We start from the raw sequence: 12,473 nt of genomic DNA on the forward strand, positions 1-12,473 counted from the left end.
GAGGTGAACCCTGTTTTGAATTTTAAAGTAATTCAATTGCTAAAGTTCTCTAAGTGTTTGCACCATATGTCAATCCTAGGCCATGGACTCTCGGAAACCACATTATGGAAGCTCAGACATAATTCACTCTGTGGTTGTCAACATTTACTCCATATTAATAATCTGTAAGAAATTAAGCTAAAACCACCCAATCTGTGGGCTTATTCCTTCAGCTGTTTCTGACCTGAGCCATACTCATGGCAATGACCATAAGATTGACCATGCTGTGTTCTATTCTCACCCTACTGGATAATGCAGGTCCTTTTGAACACTTTGAAAACCACATGCTTTCAAAGCATCTGCCCACATTACTATGCAACAGCAGTTTTCAATGGACCATGCTTGAGATGAATGGAACTCAGGATATGTCTATCACATACAGCAAGGCACTAGAGATTAATGAGACCAGATGTTCTTAGGAGTCCTGGGGAAAAAGCAATGGAATGTTGCTCTGCTTTTACTATTGACTTTCACCCTCTCTCATGTTTGCTGGAATAGACAGTATAGCTTAATCAAGTACATAAGCAAAGCTGCTCCAAATAATTCAGAAAGTATTATATTTGAGTTGCTAGGTGACCATATAAACAGTCTGGGACCCCAGCGGGACATTCCAATAATCTGTTTATCAGTTAAATAAGTAAGTAGGTAAGTAAGTAAGTGAGTAAGTAAATAAATAAATAAATAAATAAACATATAACATGGGCAATCAACAACAAACAATAATTTAAGAGGAGAAATGACCCAAGTGACACCAAAAATGTAAAATTTTAGAAACTCCGTATGTGTTGGAGAGAAGAGAAAGACAAGGCATTAAAAACAAAACTGCAGACGAATTTGAATTTTGAGCTAAAGTAATAAATGATCCCAAGCACTGATTTTGTTCTTTATAGAGATCCTTTGGTAAACACCACTGTATTTGACCTTGCCCTTGACAAGATGGCCTATCCAGAAATTCTTAGCGAGAGGCATCTCACTCCTAAAGCTCCAGTTCCATCAAAAATAAGGCAAGCCACAAAAGTGCTGAGTCAGAGAAGCTATCAACACTTGTCTTTCAGTCTCCTGCACAGCCTAGAAGCCAAAGGGAAGACTAAGTGGATGAGGGGGAAATGCAATCATCCCTCTCACCAAGCCATCAAAATCCCCTCTGTGGTAATCACTGGGAAGCTGCTGGGAAAAAAGACATTTAATCTAAATGTAAAATGGAACGTACTGCTGACCGTCCCGGCTTCAGTCCACTGAGGAGAAACATGTCATCTTCTTACCTTTTCCTTCCCTGGAAATGAATCTGTGTGTTCAGCTTTGAAACTCATCAGCACACCCCTGTTTTCACTTTCCCCACAATAGATAAGAAATCTGTAATTTTGACTGAGAACGAGCACCTTGCAGACATGATGATTTGTGTCAGATAATGCAATTGGTTCCAACAGTGTGATGTGAGATCAGAAGCAATGTGAACAATCAGTCTGCAAAACAGTATGTCTTCAGGTCCAGTGCTGTCTGTCACTGCATACAGAAAACAGCTTATGCATAAAACAACTCTGACCACAGATAACCAGCTCCAACTATGATGTTCATTTGTTGATGCATCATATGATAGTTGCCTCAAAACAGAGAAGTGGGCCGACAAGGAGTCTACGTTTTCTGTGTGAAGAAGTTTTGGGATATTAGTATGTATTAGAAAGGGAAAGTACATCTGCAATTGAGGGGGCAGCTTCTCTGCTCAACTTCACAACAATGTTAGGAAATTCATCTACTTTTTCTGCAAATACAACTTTTTTTTATCTAAAATGTTGCTTTACCCTGTCACAAGAACTAAGTCACTAAAACTTTTTATATTCTCTCTCTCTTCTCCTTAATAAAAGAAGTTTTCCCTGAAGGAAGTCTTTCCCCCATTCTGTGGCTTCCTATCATGAAGTTACCTTGGTGTGACAAGCTTGAATCCTATCCACTTACTTGAGACGTGATAGATACTGGTACAGTTGAATAGAATGAACTAGGCCCAGTGGGCTCAGCATCTCCTCATCATGGAACTGAGTAGCCTGCAGAGGGCCGATGCATTCTTCTGATGCTCTGTTCTTACTCTAATCTGGGCCAGTCTGTCTACATGCAGAAGACTAACCTGAACGAAAAAGATTCCATGGCTGTGAAAACAACTCCTCTCTACACTCTCTCCCATTCTTTCTCTTTCCCCTGTGTGTGTGTGTGTGTGTGTGTGTGTGTGTGTGTGTGTGTGTGTGTATTGTGTTTTTTCATCCCCCATCTCACTGGCTTTCCCACAGGCAGAAGGAATTCTCTGCAATGCCTTCAGGATCAAGTGTATCAAATGTCATGTCCAGCACTCCTATGATATTAAGGGTGGGTAATCCTAGGGTCCAATATTAGAAAATTAATTTGCTTTTCACACTAAGCCACATCTTGCAACTTACCTTGATCAGTAACATAGGTAATATTTAGATTTCTTATCTGGCTAAAACTGTATTAAAATGTCAGATACAAAATTTGTGACTTTGATGAATGATATCCCAGTATATGTGGTCACATGCATTAGTTCTTTAAATTTGCTTTGCTTTGCTGCCCTTCAGACCATCAAACAGAGAACAACATGAATTGGTGCTGGACTCACTGACCTCTAAATAGGATGGCTGTTTAATTCAAACCAGAAAACATTGAAGAGTTATGGGGGTAGGAGGTGAGTTAACAATGCCACTATAACAAATGCCATACACCAGGGATATTCCAGGAAATAGGACCTATTGGACCCTGCTTATATGGGACTCTCCAAACCAAAATTCAATGTATTTGTCCTTTTTGCCTTATATTTTTTCTCTCCTCTGAAGGAATTTCTAATGCAGCAGGATACCTTAAATGAGAAGCTCTGTTAGCTCTGTTAGTTTTATTAACTCAATGCCGTTTTACATAGATTAAAATATCTACACCACATCTATGTCCATGCATTTGTTTCTGTCCCTCACTTTTCTCTATGAAAATTCCCTAATTCCCTAGTGAATACTTTACTTGCTAAGAGGAGCATTTTAAAGGCAGGAGTTCCCATGCAATATCAATATACAGCTCTCTCCCCATCTGAAAGTAGAGTGTTCCTATGAAATCTTTCATAAGCTCAAATGGAGTAAAGTACAGAAACATTTACCATTTATTCAATGTGAGCATTCAGACTCAAAAAATAACCCCTTTTAGGCTTTTTTGATACCTTTAGACACATCTTGCTAATGGATACATAAAATAAATTGAGATAAAGCACAGATGCTCACAGACACAGCTCAAAGTTTTGGAGGCTTGTTGCTGAGTATAGTTCCCAGGAAAGAAGTTTGACAGTGATATTCTTGTTGCCCGGGAGAAGGTGGCCTCAATAACAACTCACTGCACTAGAAACATTCAGCACTATTTTTGCTTCTCGCCTATTTTTGTGGTAAAAGTGAAAATTCTGTCAGATTTCTTTCATTAGTGAAGACAGACACTAATGTAAGTCTTTCATAAAAGCAGAGTAGTGTAATACAAACTTTTGAATAGTGGGGGATACCTATAACTGAGGCCCAAATTGCTTTGTGATCATCATTATCTGGAAAGCTGTCTCAGTTCCCCACTCCATCTTGAAGTTAACGTAACTATCAAGTGTGATTTTGAGAATATCAGTTCCCATTATTCCCATCATTCCCAAAGAGACAATGTCATGAATCCTTGCTCCCCTGAAGAGTTGCATTTTGATAAAGTGGACTTCAATATTACTTGAGGTCTTAAAAGTCCTAAAAGATGTATTAGAAATTCAACTCCAGGGTATTTCCACCAAACAATTAATGTTTTGTAGCACAAGACTGACAAGAGTTCCCCTTTTATGTCAGGAAAGCAAAAGCAATGAGGATTCTAGGGCAATGGCATATTATTTCATTTTCCTTTCCCTCTCAGGAGACTCAATTTACTTAGAAAATTTCTAGGGTATCTGAAACTCATAAAAGTTATTTTCTGCTATCAATGACGTTCCAATTCTCTCTTCTAAGAAAAGGTTGGTATCTTTTAAAAAGAAAAAAAAAAGACTTTATATTTTCATGTCGTTGAGAAAATTTACCTTATTTCATAAAAATAAGAGTTGTAAGCCTACATAAAGGTTGGTAATCTAATGATTTCCTCCATCCTTTGGATGAGGAAGAAATAGTTTGGATAGAAATATTGTTTTTACATTGAATTAAAGCTGTAATACCAATGTGTAAAGGCAGATTGTTTGGATTCTGAAGAACTGATATGCTGTGGGATGAAACAAATCTGTCTTTAAAATTATTTCCCCATCCCCTATGAAAATTTATTTTCTAGATAAATTATAAGCAACATCATTTGACTTATCTAGCATCAAAACCTTATCTGATGGAGAAGAGTAGCAAAATTAAAAATAAGGTATATAAAATTTGTCCTGGCTCAGTTCTCTCCATATTTTCCCCTGCAACAAGATTATCATTTTATTTCTTCTCTTTATTGACACCATTTCATATTTTATCTGATTTTAAGGAATAATTATAAGCATAAAAGTGAAACTTCTGGCAACTTAAATTTTATGTAAACTTTATTTAAGTTTTAGAATAGTTTTATAAGTCTATAAATATTGTAAATGTAGGACAGAGAATATATAGTTTCCCACATGTTAAATATATTGGTACATTACAGTGAACTAAACTCCATACTTTCCTAGATTTTTTGTTGTTTATTTATTTATTCTGAGAGAGAGAAACAGAGAGAGACAGAGAGGGAGGGAGGGCCATAGGGATAGGGAGAAAGAGGGAGAGAATCCCAAGCACAAAGTCACAAACCATGAGACCATGACCTGAGCCAAAATCAAGAGCCGGATGCTTAACCAATTAAGCCACCCAAGTGCCCCTTTTTTGCTTTTATTAGTTTCTAATACCCTTTTTTTCTGTCCCAGAGTCCCATCTAGAAAATCACATGCTGTTTTAGTCTTCTTGTCTTTTTAACCTCCTCTGCTCTGTGACAGTTTCTCTGATTTTCTTTGTTTTTGATTACCTTAATGGTGTTGAGGACTGAATGTTCCTCAATTTGGAGTTTGATATTTTTCTTGACTGGAGTTTTGAGTGTTTGAAAGGAAGACCCCAGAAGTAAGATGCCATTCTCATTACATCACCTCAAGGGTAAATACCAACAACATGAGTTATCACTGGCAATGTTAACCTTGATTATCAGGCTGAGATAGCATTTGTAAGATCTCTGCACTGTAGTTAACACTCCTCCTTTTTCATACTCTATTCTTTAGAAACAAGTCACTAAGTATAGATTGTGCTAAAGAAACAGGGAGTTAAACTCCACCTTCTTGGGGGTAGTTGAATTATTTGGTGTTCTTTGTAGGAGATGTAGCTCTTTGCTTTCATTTATTTATTCCTTCAATCATGTATTTATATCATGAAGGAATCATGGATATTTATTTTATAATTTGGGTTACAATCCAGTAAAATGTTATTTATATTGCCTCAAATTGTTTTATCTTTCACCATTGTAAGCTCTATCGGTTGCCTCCTACGTCCCTTTCGCATACCCACATCATTTTGTTTTGAGCACTGCCTTACTTCTTGACATTGTAATATGCTTCAGGCCCATCTTGTATATAGAAGGGCCCATCCCTTTTATAGCTTTAGGATCAGCCAATTCCCCAAGGAGCCATGGTTTCTTTTACTTAAGAATGGTATTAGTAACTATGACTTTTGCCCTACTTAAGCTCAATATTCCCAGAGTGTCACTGCTTCAAGGCCTGCTCAGCATGCAGGGCTAAGAAATACATGGATATATGCTAAGATATATGTCTCTCTATAAGTATATTTTTTATCAGTTTGTATCTATACTAAGCTAAATACGAGCTCCTACTGAATTCAGTACGAATTTTAATCCAGTACCACAGAACTCATACTAGCCTTACTCCCTTACTTATCTGTAACTCCTACTCCAACAGTAAGAAACTCCTACCAGCATGATCCTTTTACTTATTTGTTCAACCTCATCATATGTGTGTAATAGTTTCAGAGTTATTAACATGTACCCACTTGAGGAAAAAAAAAAAACCTGTAGTACCTAGAATACAGTGTTTGTATATTTTCAAAGTCAGATCAGAGTCTTTTTCCTCACCTTCAGTGAGACTTCTGTCATACATGTGTAATACAGTTAGTTTTCTGTCACATTCCACATTCTATCTTGAGACCTCTGAATCTCCTGATTTTTTTTTTAAATCTATATACTATTAGGGTACACTCTTTGGTGCTGTAAAGTCCTAAGGGTTGTGGTGAACATCTAGGGGCGTATGGGCACCACAACATTACCATACAAATTGGTACCCCTACCCTAAAAAAGGAAAGAAACAAAAAATGAGGTAAAGGGAGAAGAGAAAGAAAAAGGAGAGAGGGACAGAAGGAAGGAAAGGAGGGCAGGACTTTAAGTAAGTTAGTCATTGAAATCCATGATCTTACTACCACATTGCTTCAGTTTTTTTCCATTAAATCATTTTACCAACTGAGACATTTCAGCTGGATAAAGTCCAGTGTGTCCTTTTCTTATATACAATGCTTTTATGGGTTGTCATTCACACAGGAAACCTTTCTTATGGTTGATCTAAAGAAAGCATTAGATGGCAGCCAGAATAATGCATCTTTTTCCATGTTAGATGCATTGTTTCTCTTACTTAGTGCCAGCCCTAGACAGACTGTACTTTCAACAAATAAAATTTTGTACAAGCTGTCACTTCAGGGTCTGAAAGGATTTGTCTCTTTTAGAAATTAATTTCTAACCTCAAGATTGCAGTTTATATAACTTATATCTTTTTCTTACTAGAATACAGAAGGCATCTGAGGCACAAGAGTAGGTGTTTTGTGCATACTGATCAAGCCAATCATTGTGGGTTATCAGTTTCTCATGTATACTCTAATGCAGTTGGACTAACAATTTGAAGAGCTCAACGATTATTCTGTTGGAAACTTCTAAATGACAGAGACAAGATAAAAAATATATACTGTAAACTTATGGGGAAACTGTCTTTGGACAAAAGAAAATTAGAACTACAAAATGGTACAGTTTGTGCTAGTCCTTAGTTGTGTGATTTTTACTTTTACAACTCAATGGGCCTAAAAATATCTTATCAACCCATCACCAGCAATAAAATTCAAATGACACGGATGGTTGTTTACAATGAATATGTCAGGCAATTCCATATGTAAATGCTATACACATAGCCTTGCCAATTAGTTTTAAAACTTAGTTTTACTCAATGGAATGACTATGAATTATGCACGTTCTCCTGTCACTTGGGCAGCTACCTTAGATAATTCCATGTACTACGTGAAAAAGCATTCAATGAACCTGTGTTACTAAACATAGATTCTTTCTTTAAAATCTATGTTCCCATGCCAGGGATCAGAGTGGCTCTTGCTACTGGTCCCTTTAATTTCTTGCATTTTTTTCTTCATGTAAAATTCACGGCATTTCCATGTTTCCCCAATACCCTCAAACTTTTCATGACAGGAAATATGCTGATTCCTTGGGAATATTTTGCAGAATAACTATTTCCCTTCTGCCAAAGGAAGAGCTGAAAAATCTATTAGTTTAAAAACAAAAGCCCACTAGGCTGAGCGCTAGAAAAGTTTGTTTTAAGAGCTTGATCTGCTCCAAACTAGCCAAAGAACTTGAGGCTAATCACACAACCTGAATGTTTACTTTTTATCTTAAAAATATGAAATTTGAACTAAATGATTTTGAATTTCTTTTTAATTCCAACTTTCTAAATTTTAATGTTTTATCAAAGTATAGGGATTCCATAAGTAAAAAAGATTTTCTCAAAATGTGTTTTGCTAAAATAATGCTTAAATATGTTACGTTAATGTAATGTAACACACATTATTCATGAAAGGGGAGACACTTATCTTGCCTCTGTTCCTACTTCTCCACTATCTCTATTACAACATGGCCCTAAAGGACATCATCACTCAGCAATCAGTAATGAAGTGGAGCCCATTTGGTCAAGACACTCATTTTCTTTTGCTTTACAACCTCTTTTGTACTTTGAATTCTTACATTTTAGAGATACAAGTTTTCTATAAGTATAAATGATTCCCATAAAAAGGCAGGAGACATAGAATTTATTTCTTTTGAAATAGCATTGTCAATAAGGTTCAATATTCAAAAATGGTGTAAACGCTTTACTTGAAAATTTAAAATAGCAGGTTATTTTTTTGGGGTGTCAGGCTGGGGGGAATTGCCTGAAAATCCCAGGGAACAATTACTGTTTGTGACTTGGAAACATGTCATGTCCTGGCTCTAAATATTGAGTCTAAACGATACTACAACAATTCGCCACATATCCTAAATTGCTGAGAGCCATAGCCTTGATGGGATTACCTGCCTCATCTCACATATGTCTTTTTCAGTGTAATATCAGTGTAGTAGGGACCCTTTCTTCCCCAAGTGACAGCATGTGCAGGTAACCCATATAGTATTTACAACCACTCCTGATCTTTTCCAAGAGGATCAAAAGAATAAAAAACAGTTGAGGATCAAGTAGTCTGACGAACTGCAACTAGAAAAGGTAGGGACATTGTGGAACTTAGTAGTAGCAGTGTTCAAAGCATAACCTCCATATCTTCCAGAAGAGAAGACAGTGGGCTGATAAGTTGTGCATCTGGAGTATTGAATAGGTGCCCCTTGGCTGTTCATCAGCAAATGAGTGGGTAAGACCTGACACAGAAAGCTATGGGAGGTGATAGCCTTCCATAAACTATTTAAGATAGAAAGAGGAATACTGCATGGATTTGAAAAAATTTTAATTACATGTATTTTTTAAAAAGCCAAAATCATGTTGGGACACTTGGGTGGCTTGGTCAGTTGAGCTTCTGACTTCAGTTCAGGTCATGATCTCATGGATGGTCAGGCTCTATGTTGACAGCTCAGAATCTGGAGCCTGCTTCAGATTCTGTGTCTCCCTCTCTCTCTGCCTCTCCTCTGTTTGCTCTCACTGTCTCTCTCAAAAGTAAATAAACATTTTTAAAAAATGTTTTAGAAAGCCAAAATAGTGTTAAGAAAAATGTAAAACTTGCCTTCTACAACCAAACTCTAAAAGCACATGACTATTTTGAACTATCAAAAATGAGCTGGAAATAAATCATTTAGGCAACGGAAATAGGATTACTGAGTTTAATATAGCTATCAGGAAATTGTTTTTTTATTATCTCAAAACTAAATTCTGAGTGACACAAACCTAGACTGAATGAAAATATATCAAATGTGCAATCAAATAAAAATGCTATAGCTTCACAGAATATTATTGTTGGCACTTACCTTTCCCAACCTACATTTAATCAACTAGAATTATTTTTAAAGAAATAATTCATTGCAGTGAGTAGATCCCTTCCAAGTTCAAATCTCCTGGGCATGAGTAAGGTCCCCATCACCATGCTTATTTCACGTAGAGCCTACCAGTGTGGCCTGCTTAACACCAGTGCTTATCTCATTCTGCCATCAGAGTTCTCTCATTTAAGAGCGAGAGGCTCTTATGTCCCACTTTCCTCACCTCTGTGTCTAAAGCAAAGCACAATAGATCCCTTTACATTTTGGAAGGACATATTTAAAGTTTCAAAGTTTAAATAAATAAATAAATACGGAAGCAAGCAAACAATAAGTAGAGTAGGAGCTATAACACACCTTTAAAATCCTAGTATTAATGGTCCCTGGCCTCCCTGTCAATGGGAATGGGACAAGGTGGGTTCATTTGAAACTGCTTTTACTGAATTCCTTACAATTTCCGTCCTTCCTTCCTATATCGAATGTAAACCCAATCCACATTGAAATTGGCACTGGCTCAAGGCACTGAGTCAAATTAAGGGATACCAGTCTCTTCCTCCTACTCTTCTATTTGTGTTTCAGTCCAAGGAAATTTCTGATCTGAGCTATGCTGCATGTCTATTATGCCAACTCTTTGATGCTCTTAGTTCCTGTCTTATAGCTTGAGTTCTTAAGGGCAGGAAGGCAATTCTCTGTTGACCAGCTAAGTAAGGTTCCTGCCTTAATCCTTCGTTCTACTCTGACTTTACTTTCTAAAGAAATTTTAGGTTCATAGCAAAATTGAGGGGAAGGTACAGAGATTTCCCATATATTCCCCGCCTTCACATATGCATTGTCAATATTCCCCACCAGAGTGGTACGTTTGTAATAATTGATGATACTGTGTTGACACATCATAATCACCCAATTTCCATAGTTTTCATTTTGGTTCACTCTTGATATTGTATATTCTATGGATTTCGACAAATGTATAATGACATATATTCATCGCAGTATTATACAGAGTATTTTCACTGCCTTAAAAATCCTCTGTGCTCTGCCTACTCATCCCTCCCCTCTCCCCTGAAGCCTCTGGCAAGTACTGATCTTTTTACTATCTTCATAGTTTTGCCTTCTCTGGAATATCACATAATTAGTATCATAAAATATGTAGCCTTTTCAGATTGGCTTATTTCACTTAGTAATATGCATTTGAGTTTCCTCCCTGTATTTTCATGGCTTGATAGCTCATTTCTTTTTGTTATTTGAATAATATTCCATTGTCTAGATATACCAGAATTTATTTATCCATTCACCCAGAAGACATCTTGATTGCTTCCAAGTTTTGGCAATAATGAATAGATTTGTAATAAACCTATGTACAGGTTTTTGTATGGATATACTTTTTCAACTCTTTTAGGTAAATATCAAGTAGCGTGATTTCTGGAACATATGGCAAGAGTATGTTTAGTTTTGTAGAAAACCACCAAACTGTTTTCCAAAGTAGATATACCATTCTGCATTCCCATCAACAATGAATGAGTTCCTGCTGTTCTATATTATTACCAGCATTCAGTGTCGACAGTGTCCATATTTTGGGCATTCTGATAGATATGTAGTAATATCTCATTGTTTTGATCTGACAGATAATGTGGAGCATCTTTTCATATGCATATTTGTCATCTGCACATATTTTTTGGTGAAGGTAGCTGCTTAGTTTTTTGGCCCATTTTTTAAGTGTGAGTGTGTGTGTGTGTGTGTGTGTGTGTGTGTGTGTGTGTGTTTTCTTATTGTTGAGTTATAAAAGTTCTTTGTATAAATTTGGGTAACAGCCTTTTATCAAATGTGTGGTTTGCAAATACTTTCTCCAAATCTATGGCTTCTCTTCTCATTTGGCATTGTCTTTTGCAAAGCAGAAGTTTTTAATTTTAATAAAGTCCAGTTTATCAACTCTTTCTTTCATGAGATACCTTTGTTGTTATATCTAAAAAGTCATCACCATGGTTATCTAGGTTTTCTCCTATATTACCTTCTAGGAGTTTTATGTTTTGAATATTACACTTAGGTCTGTGATCCATTTTGGGTTAATTTTTCTGAAGGTTGTAAAGTCTGTGTCATCATTCTTATTTTTTTTTCTTTCTTCATGAAGGTGTCCAGTTGTTCTAGCATGAGAACATTGTTTGAAAAGACTCTCTTTGCTCCATTGTATTGCCTTAACTCCCTTATCAAATATAAGTTGACTACGTGTGTGGGTCTATTTCTGTACTCTCTATTCGTTCCTTCAATCTGTTTGTTCCTTTGCCAATACCACACTGTGTTGTTACGTGGCTTTATTGTAAGTCTTGAAGACATATAGTATCAGTCCCCTAACTTTTTTTTTCTTCAATATAGTGTTGGCTACTGTGAGTTTTTTGACTATGTACACTTTAGTTTCACTTATTCAATATTTACAAGACAATTTGCTGAGATTTTGATTGAAATGTATTGAATCCATAGATCAAATTGGGAAGAATTGACATCTTGACAATATTGAGTCTTCCTGCCCACTAAAATGGAATATTTCTCAGGGGTGTTGGGTGGCTCAGTAGGTTAAGCATCCAGCTTTGGCCCAGATCATAATCCCATGCTTCAAGGGTTCAAGCCCCGCATCAGGCTGTGTGCTGACAGCTCAGAGCCTGGAGCGTGCTTTGGATTCTGTGTCTCCCCTCCCCTGCTTGTACTGTCTCTCTGTCTCCTAAAAATAAATACAGATTTTTAAAAAACAGAATATCTCTCTATCTATTTAGTTCTTTGATTTCATCGATCACAGTATTTAAATACTGTGATCACAGTATTTAAATATAAAATATTTAGTATTTTATATTTGAGAGTGCTAGTGTAAATGGTATTGTATTTCTAATTTCATATTCCACTTGTTTATTGCTTCCTGCCTTGATTTAGAAGTCACCTCCTTGGTCTTTATGGGGATCAATGGACTTCTGAAAATTCTACCTTTCCCAATTAATTGTGCTGTGTACTCTATTCCACCCAGTCTATTTGTTTCACTAGCCAGTTATTTAGATGGCACATATTTTTTTCATTTAACATTTGTTTATTTAACAAATGTAGTCCTTATTGATAGC

At 36.4% G+C, this 12,473-nt stretch overlaps 1 long non-coding RNA gene across 10 annotated transcripts in view; it reads left to right on the forward strand.

Moving 5' to 3' along the window:
• Nucleotides 1-12,473, forward strand: part of LOC109502461 — a 306,856-nt gene that overhangs the window by 14,092 nt on the left and 280,291 nt on the right. Inside the window, exon 2 of one of the 10 annotated variants that reach the window (XR_006583356.1) lies at nucleotides 2,622-2,728. The exons of the other annotated variants lie outside the window; for them this stretch is intronic. This is a non-coding gene — a long non-coding RNA (uncharacterized LOC109502461). The remainder of the gene's footprint in view (nucleotides 1-2,621; nucleotides 2,729-12,473) is intronic. 10 annotated transcript variants of the gene reach the window in all.

This window comes from Felis catus, chromosome A1 (assembly GCF_018350175.1).
Source record: "Felis catus isolate Fca126 chromosome A1, F.catus_Fca126_mat1.0, whole genome shotgun sequence".
NCBI classification, from domain to species: domain Eukaryota; kingdom Metazoa; phylum Chordata; class Mammalia; order Carnivora; family Felidae; genus Felis; species Felis catus.